This window comes from Triticum aestivum, chromosome 5B, assembly GCF_018294505.1.
Source record: "Triticum aestivum cultivar Chinese Spring chromosome 5B, IWGSC CS RefSeq v2.1, whole genome shotgun sequence".
NCBI lineage: Eukaryota > Viridiplantae > Streptophyta > Magnoliopsida > Poales > Poaceae > Triticum > Triticum aestivum.
Genome location: NC_057807.1, coordinates 112,270,524 through 112,294,574, shown reverse-complemented (window position 1 = coordinate 112,294,574; position 24,051 = coordinate 112,270,524).

Below are 24,051 nucleotides of genomic sequence, written 5' to 3'. Positions count from 1 at the left end.
AATATACTTTATTATCGAACTTCATCTCGAGCCGAACTTGTCAAAATTTGTCATTGCAGATTCAAGAGTTGATTAACTCAAAGATGGGCACAGGAACTTACTTACTGGATAAGGAACATTTTGCTATCTATCCAGACTTTGAGGACAATCAAGTTGTGATGAATGAGAATGAACCATCATCAGTGCAAGCTCAAGAGCAGAAGGAGAAGGCAAAGAGAGAGAAGGCTGCCAAGATGCCAACTCAAGAGGAGGCATCTGAGTACTTCTTGAAGAACAAGCAGGAGCAGCTTGGTTACTTGATAGCATCAACACTGAGGATTGAGAAGGGGTTGGCCACCCTAACTCAAAACCAGGAGAGCCTGGAAAGAATCATGGAACAAAAATTCTATGATCTAGATGTCAAAGTAACTGAGATTTAGTCAGTTGTGGAGCAGCTCCAGGATGACATGCAGGAGAGGAAGGGCAAGACAACCACTGATGCATTTGCCAGAGTGCCTAGAGCTCATAGGTCAGCTGCAGTGCCTGTGACAAACTCCAGAACCACATCATCTGCACCAGCTACAGCTCCTACAGCTCCAGTGCAACCAGCTCCAGCACCAACTCCTCCAGCTCCTTTCACTTCAACTGAAGCCTTCGTCCAAGGAGCCATCTCTACACCACCACCTGAAGATCAAGCCTGAGAGTCGATCTAGCACTATGCATTTTCTATGAACTTTTTGGTAACTTGTTGCCAAAGGGGGAGAAAAATGTATAGATCATAGGCTTCGAGAGAGAGAGTGTTGCTTTTGTTCTCTCTTGCTTTGGTGGTTAAACTTTGTTTGCGTTTGATTGCTTGAGATACTATGCTATTATCTATGAGACATTGATGATCATGTGTTTGATCATAAGCTACACTTATGCTTGTTAGATGATATTATCTTACTTATCCTTAAATGATCATTCACTTTGCTTGGTGATGAGTGCATGTATTCAATCTTTATTATTTTCAGCGCTCCACCAAGATGTATGTGACATGGAAGAGTAACCCATGAGCATAATTCCTTGTGCATTTGCAGTCCAAAGCAAATTTTAAACTATGCACAAATTTAGGGGGAGCTCTTGCTTATCACATACTTCTCAAAGCGACGATGTTTTTCAATCTTATTATCAATTGTCGAAGCTTTGATCTATATGTTGTCATCAATTACCAAAAAGGGGGAGATTGAAAGTGCAACTATCCCTAGGTGGTTTTGGTAATTCATAACAACATATAGCTCGTTGAGCTAATACTATTCCAAGACTATTATTTCAGGAAAGCTCAAAGAATGGCATGGCATGGATGATGAAAGTGGATCCCTCAAAATATCAAGGACAAAGGATTGGCTCAAGCTCAAAAGCTCAAGACTCTTCATTTTACATTTTAGTGATCCAAGATCACATTGAGTCTATAGGAAAAGCCAATACTATCAAGGAGGAATGAGGTGTTGCTTAATGAGCCTCTTGCTTCATGTGCTTAGTGATATGCTCCAAATACCCTCAACTACTTTCTCACATCCACATATGACCTAAACCCAAAGTCAAAATCGGTCCCACCGGTTCTTTCTATCTGGCGCCACCGAGTTCAAATGTCATAGCCACTGCCACAAACCCTAGGAAAATCGTTCTTATCGATAGGGATGTCGGTCTCACCGAGATGGGGTTGTAATCTCTCTGTTTCCCTTCGTAACGTTTCGGTCTAACCAAAGTGAGCAATCGGTCCCACCGAGATTGCAATGTAAACTCCGTGTTTCCTTTTCGTAACATTTCAGTCTCACCGAAATGAGTGAATCGGTCCCACCGAGTTTACCTGACCAACTCTCTGGAAAGCTTATTACCAAAATCGGTTCCACCGAGTTTGTGTAATCGGTCTCACCGAGATTACGTTATGCCCTAACCCTAACCATATCGGTCGTACCGAGTTGCATGTCGGTCCCACGGAAAATCCTAACGGTCACTAGGTTTACTAAATCGGTCTGACCGAGTCTGTTGAATCGGTCCCACCGAGTTTGGTAAATTGTGTGTAATAGTTAGATTTTGTGTGGAGGCTATATATACCCCTCCACCTCCTCCTCATTCGTGGAGAGAGCCATCAGAACAAACCTACACTTCCAACTTACCATTTTTGAGAGAGGACCACCTACTCATGTGTTGAGGCCAAGATATTCCATTCCTACCATATGAATCTTGATCTCTAGCCTTCCCCAAGTTGCTTTCCACTCAAATCTTCTTTCCACCAGATCCAAATCCCATGAAAGAGAGTTGAGTGTTGGGGAGACTATCATTTTAAGCACAAGAGCAAGGAGTTCATCATCAACGCACCATTTGTTACTTCTTGGAGAGTGGTGTCTCCTAGACTGGCTAGGTGTCACTTGGGAGCCTCCGACAAGATTGTGGAGTTGAACCAAGGAGTTTGTAAGGGCAAGGAGATCGCCTACTTCATGAAGATCTACCACTAGTGAGGCAAGTCCTTCATGGGCGACGGCCATGGTGGGATAGACAAGGTTGCTTCTTCATGGACCCTTCATGGGTGGAGCCCTCCGTGGACTCGCGCAACTGTTACCCTTCGTGGGTTGAAGTCTCCATCAACGTGGATGTACGATAGCACCACCTATCGGAACCACGACAAAAACATCCGTGTCTCCAATTGTGTTTGAATTCTCCAAACCCTTCTGAGGGAGTCCTGGACTAGGGGGTGTCCGGACAGCCGGACTATCATCGTCCGCCGGACTCCAAGACTACGAAGATACAAGATTGAAGACTCTGTCCTGTGTCCGGATGGGAATTTCCTTGGCGTGGAAGGCAAGCTTGGCAATACGGATATGTAGATCTCCTACCATTGTAACCGACTCTGTGTAACCCTAGCCCTCTCCGGTGTCTATATAAACCGGAGGGCTTTAGTCCATAGGACATAACCTCCATTACAACAATCATACCATAGGCTAGCTTCTAGGGTTTAGCCTCCTTGATCTCGTGGTAGATCCACTCTTGTAATACACATCATCAATATTAATCAAGCAGGACGTAGGGTTTTACCTCCATCAAGAGGGCCCGAACCTGGGTAAAACATCGTGTCCCTTGTCTCCTATTACCATCCGCCTAGACACACAGTTCGGGACCCCCTACCCGAGATCCGCCGGTTTTGACACCGACATTGATGCTTTCATTGAGAGTTCCTCTGTGTCGTCACCGATAGGCTCGATGGCTTCTTCAATCAACAACGCCCTCCAGGGTGAGACTTTTCTCCCCGGACAGATCTTCGTATTCGGCGGCTTCGCACTGCGGGCCAACTCACTTGGCCATCTGGAGCAGATCGAAAGCTACACCCCTGGCCATCAGGTCAGGTTCGGAAGCCTAAACTTCACGGCCGACATCCCCGGGGACTTGATCTTCGACGGACTCGAGCCACAGCCGAGCATGCCGTGCTGTCACGATGGGCATGATTTAGCTCTGCCGTCGGACAGTGCCTTGGTGGCCGCACACGAATCCGCTCCAGCCCTCAGTCCGGAGCCGGTCGCCCAGATCGAGGACCGGTGGCTGGACACCGCCTCGGGGGCTGCAACTTCTGCGGCGATGGAGCTGAACTCTGACCTTGTCCCCTATAAATCTCGTGACTCTGAGGTGCCGGACTCCCTGCCGGACTCCGAACCTCCGGTGCCCCTACCAATCGAATCCGATTGGGCGCCAATCATGGAGTTCACCGCCGCGGACATCTTCCAACACTCACCCTTTGGCGACATCCTAAATTCGCTAAAACATCTCTCGCTATCCGGAGAACCCTGGCCGGATTATGGCCAGGATGGTTGGGATGCGGACGACGAAGAAATTCGAAGCCCTCCCACCACCCACTTTGTAGCCATTGTCGACGATCTAACAGACATGCTAGACTATGACTCTGAAGACATCGATGGTATGGACGACGATGCCGGAGACGATCATGAACCAGCGCCTACAGGGCACTGGAAGACCACCTCGTCATATGACATATACATGGTGGACACCCCAAAAGATGGGGACGGCGAAGAAGCAGCAGAGGCAGATTCCTTAAAGAAACAGCCCAAGCGTTGGCGTCAGCGGCGCCGCTCTAAATCCCGCCACAGCAAGAATGGAGATTCCGGCACAGGAGATAATAACACTCCAGACAGTGTCGAAGACAATCCCCTCCAGCAAGATTCAGCGCAGGAGGATGCAGAAGCAAGCCCTCGCGAGAGAGCGGCAGACGAAGAGGTCGAGGATGATAATTACATGCCTCCCTCCGGAGACGAAGCAAGCCTCGGCGACGAAGAATTCGTCGTGCCCGAGGATCCCGTCTAACAAGAGCGTTTCAAAGGCAGGCTAATGGCCACGGCAAATAGCCTAAAGAAAAAGCAGCAGCAACTTCAAGCTGATCAAGACCTGCTGGCCGATCGATGGACCGAGGTCCTCGCGGCCGAAGAGTACGAACTCGAACGTACCTCCAAGAGCTACCCAAGACGCAAGTTGCTCCCCCGATTAGAGGAAGAAGCATACATACCTTTATCACCAGTGCACAATACGGCCGACTGACCACCCCGTGGTCGCGACAGAGAGGCATCCAGGCCCTCCACCAAGACCGTACCCCGGCATCGCTCCAAGAGTACGAAGCCAAGAGGGAATGCGCCGGACTTGCGAGATATATTGGAGGACAAAGCAAGGCAATCCAGATCCATCTACGCATCACGTGGGCGCCCCACGACCCACGACGAATACCATCGCACCGGATACAACAACCCCGGCCAGGCCGAACACAGCAGACAACGCTCACTTGAGCTACGTCGTGATATCGCTCAATATGGAGGCGCCGCACACCCGCTATGCTTCACTGATGAAGTAATGGATCATCAAATCCCTGAAGAGTTTAAACCCGTAAACATTGAATCCTACGATGGCACAACAGACCCCGCGGTTTGGATTGAGGATTATCTCCTTCACATCCATATGGCCCGCGGCGACGATCTCCACGCCATCAAATACCTCCCACTCAAGCTTAAAGGACCAGCTCGGCATTGGCTTAACAGCTTGCCCGCAGAGTCAATTGGGTGTTGGGGAGACCTGGAAGCTGCATTCCTCGACAACTTCCAGGGCACATATGTGCGACCACCAGACGCCGATGACCTAAGCCACATAATTCAGCAGCCAGACAAATCGACCAGACAGTTCTGGACACGGTTCTTGACAAAGAAAAACCAAATCGTCGACTGTCCGGATGCAGAGGACCTCGCAGCCTTCAAACATAACATCCACAACGAGTGGCTAGCCCGGCACCTAGGACAGGAAAAGCCGAAATCCATGGCAGCTCTCACATCATTAATGACCCGCTTCTGTGCGGGAGAGGATAGCTGGCTAGCTCGCAGCAACAACCTCAGTAAAAATTCTGGCAGTCCGGATACTAAGGACCACAATGGCAGGTCACGTCGATGCAAAAATAAACGCCGTATTAACAGCGACGACAAGGAGGATACGGCAGTCAACGCCGGATTCTGAGGCTCTAAACCCGGTCAGCGGAAGAAGCCATTCAAAAGAACCACTCCGGGTCCGTCCAATTTGGACCGAATCCTCGACCGCTTATGCCAGATACATGGCACCCCCGAAAAGCCAGCTAACCACACCAACAGAGACTGTTGGGTATTTAAGCAGGCGGGCAAGTTAATTGCCGAAAACAATGACAAGGGGCTGCATAGCGATGACGAGGAAGATACCCGGCCGCCGAACAGTAGAGGACAGAAGGGTTTCCCCCCACAAGTGCGGACGGTGAACATGATATACGCAACCCATATACCCAAGAGGGAGCGGAAGCGTGCACTAAGGGACGTATATGCGATGGAGCCAGTCGCCCCTAAGTTCAATCCATGGTCCTCTTGCCCGATCACTTTCAATCGAAGAGACCATCTGACCAGTATCCGCCATGGCGGATTCGCCGCATTGGTTTTAGACCCAATCGTCGATGGATTTCACCTCACGAGAGTCCTGATGGACGGCGGCAGTAGCCTGAACCTGCTTTATCAGGACACCGTGCGCAAGATGGGCATAGACCCCTCAAGGATTAAACCTACAAAGACGACCTTTAAAGGCGTCATACCAGGTGTTGAGGCCAATTGTACAGGCTCAGTCACACTGGAAGTGGTCTTCGGATCCCCGGACAATTTTCGGAGCGAGGAGTTAATCTTCGACATAGTCCCGTTCCGCTGCAGCTATCACGCTCTGCTCGGACGAACCGCGTTTGCAAAATTCAACGCGGTGCCGCATTACGCATACCTCAAGCTCAAGATGCCAGGCCCTCGTGGAGTCATCATGGTCAACGGAAATACGGAACGCTCCCTCCGAACGGAGGAACATACAGCGGCTCTCACGGTAGAAGTACAGGGCAGCCTTCTAAGGCAATTTTCGAGTCCGGCCGTTAAACGGCCGGACACGGCCAAACGCACCCGGAGCAACATCAACCAAGACCACCTGGCACGTTCCGAGCACGCGTAGCAATGCGGCCCCAACCCCAGCCCTCGCATGATTGCAAGACCAACCCTCCGCGTACATCATTACGCTCTGGAGATACCATGGGCCTGGGGGGGAGGGGCACGACCACAATAGACCCAGAGTGCGGCTCGACCACACCAGGGGCTCACAAGTGTGTCGCCTTTTTTTATTTTCCTTCTTTGTATACACAGGACTCCGTTCGCCAGAGGTTCTGTCCGGCGGCGAACCCGCCGAACTCACGATGCAACAGCCAGGGAGGGAAGAAGGCTGCGACGAACACTCAGGTGGTCTCCATTACGAGCATTAAATTCGATAATATACACCAGTCTGCAGCCCACCCCTGGAGGGGGACATGTTTATTTAGTCCAATCCCTTGCTTACCACACTATTTCTACCCTTCCGCACTCATAGCAGAATTCCTTGAATAAATAATACATCATCTTTTGCCTGTTATTGCATTTCTTTACACATATGTTCATTAATGACATCTTGCACCCGTATATTTTGGTACGGCCAAATACACCAGGGGCTTACGTTCCCCGCATTATGGTGTGATAAGTCCGAACACTTTCACAAGTGCGGCACCCCGAACTTATAGCATTATATGAATCAGCTCCGAATCATGTCTTGGGTCAATAGTTGGGTTTGCCCGGCTCCCACGTTTTGGTGCCTTACGTTCCGTTCTGTCGGCTAAGGTGGCACTGGGAGAACCACTGCGATTGCGCCCCGGTTGAGCTGGGCGAGTGCCTCAGTGGAGAAAGCTAAAACTGACTGGCATGATAAGGCGAGAGACTGGTCGCTGTTCAAGAGGCCTTTTCGGGTCCCTAAAGACTCATGCCGCTTCGAGCGAAGTACCGGATAATGTCCGACGAAGGCGTGGATAGCGCCCCGAATTCGGTCTTCCGAATACCAGGGGCTTCGCCGAAATTTAAAATTATAGAATTCTATGGCTAAGTGAGACTGTTCAAGCATTATAAGTCCAGTTGCCTTGTTCGTTGTGTTGAGCGCCTCCCTAGATGGACCCAAAAATGGGAACAAGAGTGCTCAAGTTATCCCGAACACCCCAGCACTTGCGGCTCGGGGGCTGAAGCCAACGACTTGCCATCTCTCAGATTTTATAAACGGCCGCACAGAAGGTAATATTTTAAATTAAACAAGCGTTGCTTAAGCGCATATGAACAAAGTTTTCAGCGCACAGGATAATACATAGCGAGTTTTACTCAATAATTACATCTCTAGGGCACTCATCCGCAATATTGCGGGCACCCTTCAGGACAGTCTTATAGTACATTTCGGGCATACGATACTCCTTACCCGCTAGGGGCGGGTCAGTAAGAAGCCTCTCCGCATCCAGCCTGCCCAGTGTACCTTTGCGGAGGCAAGGGCCCGACGAGCACCTTCAATACAGGCGGAGCACTTGACGACCTCCTCCCAGGGGCACGCATCCACCAGCCGCCGCACGAGGCCGAAGTAGCTCCCAGGCATGGCCTGTCCAGGCCACAGCCGGACTATGAGGCCCGTCATGGCCTCTTCAGCGGCCTTCTGGAGCTCGACCAGCTGCTTCAGCTGGTCGCTAGGGGGCACCGGATGGCCGGCCTCAGCGTATTGAGACCAGAAGACCTTCTCCGCTGAGCTCCCCTCCTGGCCACGATAGAATGTGGCGGCATCGGATACACTACGCGGCAGATCTGCAAACGCCCCTGGAGAGCTCCGAATGCGGGTAAGTGTCAGGTAGTTTACATTAACATGGTTGCTTTGCATGAAAAATGCCTTACCCGCCGCTATCTTCTTCACATCTTCAACCTCCTGAAGGGCCTTACGAGCCTCGGCCTTGGCGGACTTGGCACTTTCGAGAGCCGAGGCGAACTCGGTCTCTCGAGTCTTGGAGTCGCGCTCCAAACTCTCATGCTTCTCCATGAGAGCCTGGAGCTCTTGCCGCACTTCCGACACCTGCGCCTCATGCTTCTCTCGCTCGGCCCATTCCGCGGCCACATTGCGTTCGGCCGCGGACACAGCCTCCTTCAGGGCTGCCACCTCGTTAGTGGCCCCTGCAGTACCCATGTTATCCTTGTCATTTTTATTGCAACCTAAATCCGTTTCTGTAAGGTAAATCTTTAAAGTGGTGTTACTCACCTTCTTTGTCCTCGAGCTGCCTCTTGGCACGGCCGAGCTCTTTCTCGGACCGCTCGAGATCCTGCTTCAATGCACCGACCTCCGCAGTCAGTGCGGCAAAGGTCAGCAGCGCAGCCTGCAAACCCATATTGACATATTTTTTAGCAACCCTGCGTGTATCTTTTTAGATCCTTAGTCCGACTTTTCTTTCCGAATGCCGAACTAAGAATTAGGGGCTACTGTCTATGCAGTATTACATTACATAATTTTAACTTATTACCTCAAAGCCTGTTAGAAGGCTGCTGCAGGCTTCGGTCAGCCCGCTCTTGGCGAGCTGAACCTTATGAATCACCGCACTCATGATACTGCGGTGTTCTTTCTTCGATGGAAGCGCCTTTGAGCGCCTCCAACAAGTTGTCCGGCGCCTCCGGTTGGACGGGGGCCGCCGGTGTCACGGTCTTGCCCTTCTTGCGAAGGGGCCGCCTGCCGGACTCTGGAACCACTGCGGGTTCTGGTGTAGAGTCCGGCGCAAAGTCCGGGAGGCTGCCTTGCGGCGCCTCCGGAGCCTCCTGATGGGTCCCTTCCCGGGATCCCACCTCGGCGTCCTCAGCGGCGCGAGGGGTGGAGGCAGTCGGAATGGATTCCACATCCGACGCAGCCAACGACCCGCTCGACCGAAGCAGGGAGATCATCGTCGGCCGGACTGCAGGCAGTATGCGGCGTTAGAAGGACAATATGTGACAAAAAGAAATTGCAGATCGTTCAGGGATCCGGATACTTACGATCTCACCTGAGGCCTGGCCCTTGCGGGCCACTCTTCATCGCCAACGTTGGTGTTGGCGGAGCTGTCCGGGGGAATAGTTCTTCCCCTCTTGGACCCTTCGGCCTCCCCTGTTGGGGAGGCCTTCCTCTTTCTCTGTCCCTCCTCTGGGGGAGAGTCTTCTTCCTCCTTCTCATCTTTGGGGGAGGAATCCGCCTCGGAGTCGTCGGACACCTGAAAACGGGAACTCTTTCTAGTGCCCGTGGCCACCTTCTTGGCCTTCTTCTCCGGCACCACATGCGGTGCCGGAACCAATAGCCCCGCCATACGGGCGTCCACTGGGTCTTCTGGCATGGGAGCCGGGCAGACGAGCTGCTCGGCCTTCTTCATCCATTCCTGTCAAAGGAGAAGGGAGATTAAAACCCGCTTAGGGTCGAACTATTAACAATAAGTGTCCCGTAAAGGGGTAGAATCACTTACCTCGTCAGCTGGACGCTACGAGTGGAATCCGCGATCTTCCGTCGCGGATGCGGGGGCTTCGGTGCCCTTAAACAGCACCCTCCAGGTGCCTTCGTACGTTGTGTCGAAGAGCCCGCTCAGCGCCTGGTGTTGTTCCGGATCGAACTCCCACAGATTGAATGCCCGTTCTTGGCATGGGAGAATCCGGCGGACGAGCATGACTTGGACCACGTTAACCAGCCTGAGCTTCTTGTTCACCAGCTTCTGGATACAGGCTTGGAGTCCCGTCAGCTCCTTCGAATTACCCCACAGCAAGCCCTTCTCTTTCCAGGAGGTGAGCTGCGTGGGGATACCAGATCTGAACTCGGGGGCCGCCGCCCACGTAGGGTCGCGCGGCTCGGTGATGTAGAACCACCCCGATTGCCACCCCTTGACAGATTCCACGAAGGCCCCTTCGAACCAAAGGACGTTGGGCATCTTGCCCAACATGGCGCCTCCGCACTCTGCTTGAGTGCCCTTCACAACCTTCGACTTGACATTGAAGGTCTTAAGCCACAAGCCGAAGTGGGGCTGGATGCAGAGGAAGGCCTCGCACACGACAATAAACGCCAAGATGTTGAGGATGAAGTTCGGTGCCAGATCATGGAAATCCAGGCCGTAGTAGAACATGAGCCCCCGGACAAAGGGATGAAGTGGAAAGCCCAGTCCGCGGAGGAAGTGGGGGAGGAAAACGACCCTCTCATGGGGCCCGGGGGTGGGGATGAGCTGCCCCTCGTCGGGCAGCTGGTGCGCAACATCGCCGGAAAGGTATCCGGCGCTGCGCAGCTTTGTGATGTGCTCCTCCTTAACGGTGGAAGCCAACCATTTACCTCCCGCTCCGGACATGGTCGGAGAAGGTTGAGACGAGATGCGCGAACTTGGGCGCTGGAGCTCGAGTGCGCGGAGATGGATAAGCAAAGGAGGAAGAAGGCGTAGGTCAAAAGGTGAATCCTTATCCCTTATATATAGGCGGACGAAGACTATGCGTCCCCACTAGCCTGGTAAAACTCGCTTATCTCCCAAGTGCCACCATCAATGGCGCGGTTGGGTTACCCACGTCCGTATTGATGAGAATCCCGGAATAAGGGGAACACGATCTTTGCTTCGACAAGACGTGCCAAGTAAACCGCTTCGCTAAACGCGCTGAGGTGGTATAATAAAAAACGATTCAAGTAAAGGCTTGGTAGTGGTGTGACATCATGCCGCAAAATACGTCAGCAGATTGAACTTGTGTATATATTATTCTCTCTACGGTGGAACGTGGAATTTATTTTGCAGAGCCTGACACTATCCTGGTGTTCACGATCTTCTCTAGATTATTCAAAGGAGGAACCCGCCTTGCAATGCCGAATATTATGCGCGCCGGACTCATCGTCATTGAAGCCAGGTTCAGGGGCTACTGAGGGAGTCCTGGACTAGGGGGTGTCCGGACAACCGGACTATCATCGTCCGCCGGACTCCAAGACTACGAAGATACAAGATTGAAGACTCCGTCCCGTGTCCGGATGGGACTTTCCTTGGCGTGGAAGGCAAGCTTGGCAATACGGATATGTAGATCTCCTACCATTGTAACCAACTCTGTGTAACCCTAGCCCTCTCCGGTGTCTATATAAACCGGAGGGCTTTAGTCCGTAGGACATAACCTCCATTACAACAATCATACCATAGGCTAGCTTCTAGGGTTTAGCCTCCTTGATCTCGTGGTAGATCCACTCTTGTAATACACATCATCAATATTAATCAAGCAGGACGTAGGGTTTTACCTCCATCAAGAGGGCCCGAACCTGGGTAAAACATTGTGTCTCTTGTCTCCTGTTACCATCCGCCTAGACGCATAGTTCGGGACCCCCTACCCGAGATCTGCCGGTTTTGACATCGACACCTTCCCTTTACTTTCTTGCAAGTTGCATGCTTTAATTTACGCTGCTCATATACTCTTTGCATGCTTGCTTCAATTGTGTGATGATTGCTTGAATTGTCCAAAGATAGCTAAAATCTGCCAAACTCTAAAACTGGGAAAAGTTTAAGTTTCAATTGGTCAAGTAGTCTAATCACCTCCCTCTAGACATACTTCAAGGTCCTACAAGTGGTATCAGAGCTTTGGTCTCCATTTGCTTTGATTTCCATAGCTTTTGGTGGTCATAGCCTTGGTTTCACAACCTAGGAGAGTATGGCGTCTAGCGAGGAAAATTATCACCGTAGAGGTCCTTACTTTGATGGTACTAATTTTGCTAGTTGGAAGCATAAGATGAAAATGCATATTCTTGGACATAACCCCGCCGTTTGGGCTATTGTGTGTATTGGCTTGCAAGGTGAATTCTTTGATGGGAGAGAGCCAAACTGTGAAGCTAGCGCGAAAGAGTTGAAGATGCTGCAATACAACACTCAAGCTTGTGATATCCTCTTCAACGGATTGTGCCCCGAGGAATTCAACAAAATCAGCCGTCTTGAGAATGCAAAGGAAATTTGGGATACTTTGATTGATATGCATGAAGGTACCGACTCCGTCAAGGAATCCAAGTTGGATGTGCTCCAAAGTCAGCTTGACAAGTTCAAAATGAAGGATGGTGAAGGTGTCGCTGAAATGTACTCTAGGCTTGCACTTATCACAAATGAGATTGTCGGCTTAGGGAGTGAAGAGATGACCGACAGATTCATCATCAAGAAGATCCTAAGAGCATTGGATGGAAAGTATGATACCGTGTGCACATTGATCCAAATGATGCCAAACTACAAAGATCTCAAGCCAACGGAAGTCATTGGAAGAATTGTTGCTCATGAGATGTCACTCAAGGATAAGGAGGAACTCCACAACAAGTCAAGTGGTGCTTACAAAGCCTCATGTGAAGCCCCCACATCATCAAGTGAGAAACAAACCTTCAATGAAGAATTGAGCTTAATGGTGAAGAACTTCAACAAATTCTACAAGAGTAGAAGCAAAGGAAGAAGCTCTAAGTCAAGGTCCTACAATGACAAAAGATGTTCTAGTCGAGAGTGCAATTGCTACAATTGTGGGAGACCCGGACACTATTCCAATGAGTGTACGACACCCTACAAAAGAAGAGAAGATTCTCTAAAAAGAAGAAGCAAAAGAGAAGAATCACCACCAAGAGAGAGGAGGAGTAGAGATGATCGTTATGAACGAAGACCCTCATGGAGAAGCAAGGATTCGGAAAGGAAGGACAAGTCATCAAGGAGCTACACAAAACAAAGACATCAAGCTCATGTTGGTGAATGGGTATCCGGCTCCGACTCCGACAATCACTCTCAGAGAAGCTATCACTCCGACTCCGAATATACTCAAGATGAAGGTGTTGCAGGTCTAGCACTTGTGTCAACCAACTCCTACAACATATTTGACTCACCAAATGAAGGAATTGGAAGATGCTTCATGACCAAAGGTCCAAAGGTAACACATCCCGAGTATGTTGATTTCAATAGTGATGAAGATGACTTGCTAGGTGATGATGATTTACTTATTGACAACTCTAGTGATGAATACTATGATGAAACATCAATTAATCATGCTAATCTAGATAAAACGAATGACAATGATAAGGAGAAGATTGAGCTTCTAACCAAAGAACTAAACACTCTTAAGTTAGCTCATGAAACTATCTTCGAAGATCATCGAGAACTTTTAAGAGCTCATGAGAAGTTACGCTTTGAAAAGCTCAATCTTGAGCAAGAGCATAAGTTCTTAAAAGCAATCAATGATGATCTCTGTAAGAAAAGTTCTTCTTACATTGCCAAGCGTTTACTCTTATCTACTTACATGCCTCAAGTCAAGTATAGTAACAAGTACAGGAAAGATCCTTCCTCTAGTAGTAACAATAATAATGCCAAATCCAATATTGTTGCTTCTAGTAGTTCTCTTGATTCCACTAATGATTCTCTTAGCCAAGTTACACTTGAGCAAGAAAATAGCTTATTGAAGGGAATTATAGAGAAAGGTGTTTACAAGAGCCTTGTCGGGAGTAAGCAATTCGAGGAAATTATACGCAAGCAAGGAAGGCACCGGAAGAATCAAGGTGTTGGTTTTGAATGAAAGTTCAATGCCAATGGAGTTGAGTGGGAAGAAGATCAATACCCCAAGACAAAGTTTGTTCCTCAACAAGAGAAGTATGATCCTACTTCCTTCAAGGGAACACAGGCACAAGATGATCTTCCACCACAAGACCACAAGAAGAAAGGCAAGGACAAGCTTCAAGAGGAGATTGATGCATTTGAAGAAGCACCTAAGGCCTCGGTCAAGTGGGTTCCCAAGACTACGTCAAGTTCTACTTCATCAAATACAACTACAACTCCAAGGATTCCCATCAAGATGATGTGGATCCCGAAGAAGAAGAACTAGAGAGTTCTTGAGGGTGACTCTGCCAACATTCTTCACTCATATCTTTATGGCAAGGACAAGTGCAATCAACTTCCACATCTTGCACTAGGTCAAGGAGTCACAAACCGTCATGTTGGTAAGGCAAGGGACAAGGTAACCTAATGATTTCATGGACATCATCTTGTGTGTGCATCACTCTATGTCTATGGATATCCGTGTTTGTTCCTTGTGGGACTAACCCATGTAGGTATGTTGAAAGTGCAACTCACTCCAAAGGATTGCTCCAAATGATTTACATCAACATTGAGCACCCACATCTTCAACACCTACATGAAGTCATCATAGACAAAACCCAAGGTTGGTTCATCCCTCTAAAAGGGGATCTCACATCTAGGGGGAGCTTAACTCTAAGAATTGAGTCAAAGCAACTCTAATGGTGTGAACACATCAATGCATTATGTAAAAGTGGTAACCCCACTTGAGCTTAAATGATGAGTATGACCTATGATCAAATGTTCTCATTTGACTCCTAAGTCAATATACTCATATATAGATGACCTAGTCATCGCCAATTGTTTGATAGATGCTAGAATTGGTTGTGCATGCTTTGTCACATATTTTATTTGCCAATCTATTGTGTGAGCATGTTGGTTGCATATTTTACTCATTCAAGGACATCCACTTGTTGCTTTGATTGTTTGGGTTCTTTTTTTTCTTTTTGCCAAGTGGATGGACAAGATTGACTAAGAACCTTCTCTAGCTATCTATGCTTTTCTCATCTCAAACTCTATTCATGCTACATCACAAAATTTGATCAAGTCAGATTCGAACCACTCTGTGTGAGGAGCACTCGAAGTCCCCGATTCGTCATAGACTTAAACTTCCAAAACTTCTTTGTGATTCTCGGTCTGACCGATTCCTCCATTTCGGTCCTACCGAGATCACTAAGTCGATCTAGGTTTTCAATCTCGGTGCAACGATTTGAACATTTCAGTCACACCGAGTTGCAGTAACTCTATACAGTTATGCATCTCGGTGCCACCGAGTCGTTCCACTCGGTCACACCGACAGGGTCGGGCTATATATACTCACGGGAAAAAATTTGGAAATTTCTCCGAACCTCTTCGCCCGTGCAATAGCTCGCTCTGCCTCCAGGGTCTCCGGATCGTCTCCTCGTCGCCAGCCGCCTCCTGTCGCTGGTCTCCGCCGCTGTCAACGGAATTCACCCCCGCCATTGCCGCCGTAGCGAGTTCATCGCCAAGGTAGGGTATGGACTCGATCACAATGCTATCCTCGTCCGATTCCTAGCACATTGTGTTCATTACGATTCTTGCCACGATTGAAACACTTCTATCCAGTCAATACAATCCTTAGATTAGATGCGATTTGAAAATTTAGGGTTAGGTTTCCGCCGAAACCATCTCGGACCCACCGAGTTGAAAAACTCAGTCCCACCGATTTGGCTAACGCCATTGCACTAGTAACTCTCGGTCTGACCGAGAATTGCTAATCGGTGTGACCGATTTTAGGACTTTGTGAAACCCTAGCAGTCTCGGTGCCACCGAACCGTGACTCGGTCCGACCGAGTTCACCAGTTCAGGTTCCAAAACTGCTTTGGTATCACCGAGTTTTAAAATCGGTTGATCCGAAATGCTTTCTGTGGAAAACTAAAACTGAACTTTTGAATCATTCTTTTGCAAAAATCTCTGCATTCCGTGATGCTCATCCATTCTATCTCATCTATAACTATTTACAGGGTCAGCAGTCAGTGATTTGCAGCATGTCAGACCAAAGTGATAGTCTGAACAAGTCAGAAAAGCACAATCACATGAGTGAGGGCACTAGTCCCTCTAGCACTTTAGATGATGGCAGCATGAGCACCCCAAGAAATCTGCCTAAAGCTGCCACCAGGACAAGGAAGAAGAGAACCTCAGAATCCGAAGATGAGGATTATATGGCAGAAGAAGATGAGGCTACCTCCAAGAAGGTAGTGCTCAAAAAGGAGTATGCCTCAGCAAAGAACACAAAGCCTGGACTCAATAGGAAAGTTCCTACCAAGAGGACACCTATGCTGAAGGTCAGAGGATCAACTCAAGTGCCTGAAAAGAGTGATCCCAAAGAGGCACCTGCAAGAAGAGTCACAACTTCCAAACCCAAGAAAGTTCCCACTGGAGAAACTATGAAGTTTACCATAGAATCAGAAGATGAAGCTGCTGGTCAAGATAAGAAGAAAAAGGGAGCCAAAACCACTACTGCCCAGGTTCTTGGATATCCCTCTATGAGGAGAGACTCTGAAGAGGAAGAGAGGTTGCTGCACCAGCACCCAAGGCACAAAAGCTAATGGGTGATGCTATTAAGTCAGGGGCTGCAACATCAAAGCCCAAGGAAGCACCCAAAGCTGCCCCCAAGCCCAAGACTGCACCAAAGAGGAATACCAGGAGTATTCCAGCTGCTGAGAAGAACAAGGCAGTGCCTGAAGTTGCTGATGAAGAAGATGATGAAGGACAAGTCCTAAGAAAGCTAAAGCCCAAGATTCCTGATCACAATGATGCTCATCCTGTGGCTGAAAACATGAAGTTGAGAAAGGATGCAGGACTCAAATTGTGGAGGCGGTCAGATCCATATGCTACCAGGAGAAGGACTGTTGTTGACTACAGGTTCCACACTAAGGAACAACATGACTTCTATGAGACAGTGCTGTTGGACAAGAAACCAATACTGTGTGATATGAGGTGGGTCGACTGGACCTACATGAAGGAAAATGAGGAACACTATCCTGGAGTGCAAGACAGCTTTGTTGCTTGTGGAGTTGCAGACTTTGTTGGGCAGAAGATCACAAAGTGGAATGATGAGCTCATTATGCAATTCTACTCCACAGCACAATTCTATCCAGATAGCAGGATAGTTTGGATGTCTGAAGGTACAAGGTACCAGTCAACAATTGAGGAATGGGCCAGTCTGATCAATGCCCCAAAGGAGAGTGAAGATGACTTGGATGTCTATGCCAAGAAGAAGATGGACCACAATACCATGGCTCATATGTACAAGGAGATCCCAAACAAAGCTCTTGAGACTTTCAAGTTTGGGTCAGTCCACTTTCTTCTGTCAGGGCTGCCAACCATCAACTGGATCCTAAGGCACACTCTGTTGCCCAAGTCAGGTGACCACAACATGATTAGAGGTCATGCTATCAACTTGCTGCACTTGTTTGATGTGCCACAAAAATTCAAGGTCATGCGCCTCATTGTTGAGACCATTAAGAGGACAGCAGCAGACCAGAAGCGGAGTTGTGGGTATGCCCCACCGATTCAGGAGTTGATTAACTCAAAGATGGGCACAGGAACTTACTTGCTGGATAAGGAACATTTTGCTATCTATCCAGACTTTGAGGACAATCAAGTTGTGATGAATGAGAATGAACCATCATCAGTGCAAGCTCAAGTGCAGAAGGAGAAGGCAAAGAGAGAGAAGGCTGCCAAGATGCCAACTCAAGAGGAGGCATCTGAGTACTTCTTGAAGAACAAGCAGGAGCATCTTGGTTACTTGATAGCATCAACACTGAGTATTGAGAAGGGGTTGGCCACCCTAACTCAAAACCAGGAGAGCCTGGAAAGAACCATGGAACAAAAATTCTATGATCTAGATGTCAAATTAACTGAGATTCAGTCAGTTGTGGAGCAGCTCTAGGATGACATGCAGGAGAGGAAGGGCAAGACAACCACTGATGCATTTGGCAGAGTGCCTAGAGCTCATAGGTCAGCTGTAGTGCCTGTGACAGACTCCAGAGCCACATCATCTGCACCAGCTACAGCTCCTACAGCTCCAGTGCAACCAACTCCAGCACCAACTCCTCCAGCTCCTTCCACTTCAACTGAAGCCTTCATCCAAGGAGCCATCTCTACACCACCACCTGAAGATCAAGCCTGAGAGTCGATCTAGCACTATGCATTTTCTATGAACTTTTTCGTAACTTGTTGCCAAAGGGGGAGAAAAATGTATAGATCATAGGCTTCAAAGAGAGAGAGAGTGTTGCTTTTGTTCTCTCTTGCTTTGGTGGTTAAACTTTGTTTGTGTTTGATTTCTTGAGATAACTATGCTATTATCTATGAGACATTGATGATCATGTGTTTGATCATAAGCTACACTTATGCTTGTTAGATGATATTATCTTACTTATCCTTAAATGATCATTCACTTTGCTTGGTGATGAGTGCATGTATTCAATCTTTACTATTTTCAGCGCTCCACCAAGATGTATGTGACATGGAAGAGTAACCCATGAGCCTAATTCCTTGTGCATTTGCAGTCCAAAGCAAATTTTAAACTATGCACAAATTTAGGGGGAGCTCTTGCTTATCACATACTTCTCAAAGCGACGATGTTTTTCAATCTTATTATCAATTGTCGAAGCTTTGATCTATATGTTGTCATCAATTACCATAAAGGGGGAGATTGAAAGTGCAACTATCCCTAGGTGGTTTTGGTAATTCATAACAACATATAGCTCATTGAGCTAATACTATTCCAAGACTATTATTTCAGGAAAGCTCAAAGAATGGCATGGCATGGATGATGAAAGTGGATCCCTCAAAATATCAAGGACAAAGGATTGGCTCAAGCTCAAAAGGTCAAGACTCTTCATTTTACATTTTAGTGATCCAAGATCACATTGAGTCTATAGGAAAAGCCAATACTATCAAGGAGGGATGAGGTGTTGCTCAATGAGCCTCTTGCTTCATGTGCTTAGTGATATGCTCCAAATACCCTCAACTACTTTCTCACATCCACATATGACCTAAACCCAAAGTCAAAATCGGTCCCACCGATTCTTTCTATCCGGTGCCACCGAGTTCAAATGTCATAGCCACTGCCACAAACCCTAGGCAAATCGGTCTTACCGATAGGGATCTCGGTCTCACTGAGATGGGGTTGTAATCTCTCTGTTTCCCTTCGTAACGTTTCGGTCTAACCGAAGTGAGCGATCGGTCCCACCGAGATTGCAATGTAAACTCCCTGTTTCCTTTTCGTAACATTTGGGTCTCACCGAAATGAGCGAATCGGTCCCATCGAGTTTACCTGACCAACTCTCTAGAAAGCTTATTACCAAAATCGGTCCCACCGGGTTTGTGTAATCGGTCTCACTGAGATTACGTTATGCCCTAACCCTAACCATATTGGTCCTACTGAGTTGCATGTCGGTCCCATCGAAAATCCTAACGGTCACTAGGTTTACTAAATCGATCTGACCGAGTCTCTTGAATCGGTCCCACCAAGTTTGGTAAATTGTGTGTAACGGTTAGATTTTGTGTGGAGGCTATATATACCCCTCCACCTCCTCTTCATTCGTGGAGAGAGCCATCAGAACAAACCTACACTTCCAACTTACAATTTCTGAGAGAGAACCACCTACTCATGTGTTGAGGCCAAGATACTCCATTCCTACCATATGAATCTTGACCTCTAGGCTTCCCCAAGTTGCTTTCCACTCAAATCTTCTTTCCACCAGATCCAAATCCCATGAAAGAGAGTTGAGTGTTGGGGAGACTATCATTTGAAGCACAAGAGCAAGGAGTTCATCATCAACGCACCATTTGTTACTTCTTGGAGAGTGGTGTCTCCTAGATTGGCTAGGTGTCACTTGGGAGCCTCCGACAAGATTGTGGAGTTGAACCAAGGAGTTTGTAAGGGCAAGGAGATTGCCTACTTCGTGAAGATCTACCACTAGTGAGGCAAGTCCTTCGTGGGCGACGGCCATGGTGGGATAGACAAGGTTTCTTCTTCGTGGACCCTTCGTGGGTGGAGCCCTTCGTGGACTCGCGCAACCGTTACCCTTCATGGGTTGAAGTCTCCATCAACGTGGATGTACGATAGCACCACCTATCAGAACCACGACAAAAACATCTGTGTCTCCAATTGCGTTTGAATTCTCCAAACCCTTCCCTTTACTTTCTTGGAAGTTGCATGCTTTAATTTCCGCTGCTCATATACTCTTTGCATGCTTGCTTGAATTGTGTGATGATTGCTTGAATTGTCCAAAGATAGCTAAAATCTGCCAAACTCTAAAATTGGGAAAAGGTTAAGTTTTAATTGGTCAAGTAGTCTAATCACACACCCTCTAGACATACTTCAAGGTCCTACACAAAGGTAATCCCTTTACACCCTAGCCAAACAACCGGGAACGTAGGGTATAATCACAGGAGTGAGGCAACCTAGCTTGGCAAAAAATTAAGTCATACAGGTGCATATATTGGCAAAATATGTATAAAACAAACGACATAGACAGTGTAAGCCACAAGCTTTTAATAATAAGCTTCGTTAGAGAAGCCCCCGGTTATAGTGGGGTGTATACATTTAAAGATGTGTACCCCTAACAGTTCAGTAGATCCGAACATACCCTGGGATATAAAAAGGGAAAAAACAAGGAGAGGAGAAGGGGAGACCTAGTCAAAGTAAGAAAATAAAGAGAGTGCCACCGAACTATCCATAGAATCTTTGGAACCAAGCAGCATTCCATGGATTTGGCTCAAGGCGATTATCCGATGCATTACGAAGGCGATAGGCTCCTCCTGTAAGAACTTTATCTACGATGAAGGGACCCTCCCAGTTTGGTTTGATCTTATCCTTGTTCTTCTCCGGGAGGCGTAAGACAAGGTCGCCGACGTTATATGTCTTGGCCCGCACTTCTCTTCTTTGGTATCACATGGCCTATTGTTGATAAAACGCAGAACAGGCCTTTGCAACATCGCCCTCCTCTTTGAGTCATCTAGGTCATCTTGCCGATCGAGCTCGGCTTCTCGCTCTTCGTACATGCGCACTCGAGGTGAGTCATGAATAATGTCGCAGGGCAGGACAACTTCTATGTCGTACACCATAAAGAAAGGTGTGTATCCGGTCGTTCGATTGGGCGTGCCCCGCATCCCCGAGAGTATGGAATCGAGTTCCTCGACCCAGTGCTTGTCTGATTCTCGTAAGGAGCACACCAGTCTGGGCTTAATGCCGCTCATTATCAGGCCATTGGCCCGTTCAACTTGACCATTTGTTTGAGGGTGATAGACCAATGCATAGTCGAGTTTATTGCCCAACTTAGCACACTAGTTTTTCACCTCATCAGCTGTAAAATTGGAGCCATTATCAGTGATGATGTTGTGCGGGACACCGTAGCAGTGTACCACCCCGGATATAAAGTCAATCAGTGGCCCTACTTCAGGTGTTTTTATTGGTTTGGCCTCTATCCATTTAGTGAACTTATCTACCATCACTAGTGAATATTTATTTTTGTGGCTCCCCCTTTAAGGGGTCCGACCATATCAAGCCCCCAGACCGCGAAGGACCAAGTGATGGGGATTGTTCTTAGGGCAGTGGGAGGCATATGACTATAGTTGGGGAAAAGCTGATTGCCCACACAACGTTGGACAAGGGCTTGTGCGTCTGCTCAGGTTGTTGGCCAGAAAAAACCTGCCCTAAAAGCTTTGCTTACTAGGGCCTGAGATGTGGCATGATGACCGCCCAGATCAGCATGTATTTCCTCCAAGACCTTTGAAGTACTCTAGTAATGCTCTTCTTGTACAGTTCACCCTCATGAACTTTGTAGGCTTTAGAATGCCGAACTATGCAACGGGCCTCATTTTGATCATTGGGAAGCTCCTGCCTATTAAGGTAGGCTAGGAAAGGTTCGATCCATGGATCAATAACAACCATGATCTCATGAGCAGAGGGTGTTGTTTCGGCATCCGAACCCCCGATAGTATCTGCATTGTGTTCGGCTGCTGGGGGTGTGATCAGGTCTGTACTGGCATCTCCGCTCTTGCCCTACCACACCACGGATGGCTTAAAGAGCCTTTCCACAAAGGTGTTAGGCGGGACGGGGTCACGCTTGGCGCCCATGCGAGTGAGGATGTCTGTTGCCTGGTTACTGTCGCAAGCGACATGATGGAATTCAAGTCCCTCGAACCGAGCCGATATTTTTAATACGATGTTTCGATATGCCTCCATTTTTGGATCTTTTGCATCGAACTCTCCATTGACATGATATATTGCGAGGTTTTAATCTCCGCGCACCTTTAGGCGTTGTATACCCATGGAGATGGCCATGCGGAGACCGTGTAGAAGCGCCTCATATTCGGCTGCATTATTGGAGTCCGTATACATGATTTGTAACACGTAGCGGATTGTGTCCCCCGTGGGGGATGTCAAGATGACACCAATCCCCAGTCCGGCTAGCATTTTAGAGCCATCGAAGTACATAATCCAGTTGGAATATGAACTATACTCTTTAGGGAGTTCGGCTTCCGTCCATTCAGTGACGAAGTCGGCCAGCACCTGAGATTTAATAGTCTGGTGTGGCTACGAACGACAAGAGTTGGATGGCCCATTTATCTATGCGGCCGGGGGCGTCCCTTTTGTTGATAATGTCGTTAAGTGGTACTTCGGATGTCACTGTGATCATACACTCTTGAAAATAGTGTCGTAGTTTTGGTAGTGAGAATATCGGGATTTGCATGGTGAGGACCTCCGATACATAATAGACTGGCTTTTGGATGGGGAATTTATGTCCCTCTTCCCCTCGCTCGACGACAAGTACATCACTTACTACCTGGTGAGTTGTGGAGATATAGAGCAACATGGGCTCGCCAACACCTGGGCAGCAAGGATTGGGTTCCCTGCTAGTAAGGTTTTTATTTCATCCAATCTAGCTGTGGCAACGTCCATCCATTCAAAGCTATCAGTGTGTCTAAATAGCCTGTAAATTGGTAATGCTTTCTCTCCCAATCTGGAGATAAAGCGGCTCAAAGCCTCCATGCACCCTTCTAGTTTTTGGATCTGCTTTAGGTCTGTTGGTATAGCCAATTGTGACAACGCTCGAATCTTAGCTGGGTTTGCTTCAATTCCTCTATGGGAAACAATGAACCCTAGCAGCTTTCCGGCTGGAACTCCGAAGACACATTTTTTTGGATTGAGCCGTATGTCGTATGTTCGGAGGTTGTCGAAGGTGAGGCGAAGGTCGTCCACTAGTATTTCAACATGTTTGGTTTTGATGACCACGTCGTCCACATATGCTTCAACTGTCTTGCCGATTTGTTTTTCCAAGCATGTTTGAATCATACGTTGGTAAATGGCACGAGCATTTTTAAGCCCAAAAGGCATAGTGTTGAAACAAAAAGGGCCATACGGGGTGATGAACGCCGTTGTGGCCTGGTCATATTCCTTCATTTTAATCTGATGGTATCCGGAATAAGCGTCGAGGAAACACAGTGAGTCGTGTCCTGCGATCGCATCGATGATCCGGTCAATGCGGGGCAACGGGAAAGGATCTTTAGGGCTAGCTTTGTTGAGCTCTTTGAAATCGACCCAAAGGTGCCAGGATTTATCCTTCTTTGGCACCATGACCAAGTTGGCTAGCCAATCCGGGTGTTTGATTTCCCTAATGAACCCGACCTTTAGTAGTTTGGCTAGCTCTTTCCCCTTTAATCATGTTGAGGCTATGTTCGGCCAATCTGTGTGGGATCCCGGGCATGTCTGAAGGGTGCCAGGCAAAGATATCCCAATTTTCACACAGGAATGCGCGTAAGGCGGTGTCTACTGCCGGATCTAGCTGTGCTCCAATGGACGCTGTTTTATTGGGGTCCGTCGAGTGCACATGAAATTTAACTATTTCATCTGCTGGCTTGAAAGAGGTGGATTTAGGTCTCTTATCGAGAATCACGTCATCCTTGTCCATCGTAGATCATAGAGTGGTTAGTTCTTTGGCCGCTAAGGCTTCGGATAGTGCCTCAAGGGCCAAGGATGCGGTTTTATTTTCGGCATGGAGTGCTTTATTCGGGTCACTCGAAATTGTGTTTATTCC